Genomic DNA, 401 nt, shown 5'->3' with positions numbered 1-401 from the left:
CGCCCCCTCCCTACTCCAGCCCAGCAACCTCGGACCCGGGGATCCGCGCCAGGAGGAGGGTCGGGCCGGGTCTCAGCCCCTCCCCGCCCCCAAGCTCCCACTCCTTGAGGCACTTCCACATTACTGTGTCCCGGCCCGGCCGCGGGGAGCCCCGCTTCATCTCCGTCGGCTACGTGGACGACACGCAGTTCGTGCGGTTTGACAGCGACGCCGAGAACCCGAGAGAGGAGCCGCGGGCGCCGTGGGTGCAGGAGGGGCCGGAGTACTGGGACCGGGAGACACGGAGCCGCAGAGAAAGCACACGGACCTACCCAGTGGACCTGCGGAACCTGCGCGGCTACTACAACCAGAGCGAGGCCGGTGAGTGACTCCGAGCCCAGGTCAGGGTCACGACCCCGGGG

At 70.1% G+C, this 401-nt stretch overlaps 1 pseudogene; it reads left to right on the top strand.

Annotated features, from left to right (window-relative positions):
• Window positions 1-31: 31 nt before the first annotated feature.
• On the top strand, window positions 32-368 carry LOC103251741 (annotated as a pseudogene).
• The last annotated feature ends 33 nt before the right edge of the window (window positions 369-401 follow it).

This window comes from Carlito syrichta, unplaced genomic scaffold (assembly GCF_000164805.1).
Source record: "Carlito syrichta isolate Samal-C Ts95f unplaced genomic scaffold, Tarsius_syrichta-2.0.1 Scaffold144539, whole genome shotgun sequence".
Taxonomy (NCBI): domain Eukaryota; kingdom Metazoa; phylum Chordata; class Mammalia; order Primates; family Tarsiidae; genus Carlito; species Carlito syrichta.
This window is presented reverse-complemented; position numbering and strand designations above follow the sequence as displayed.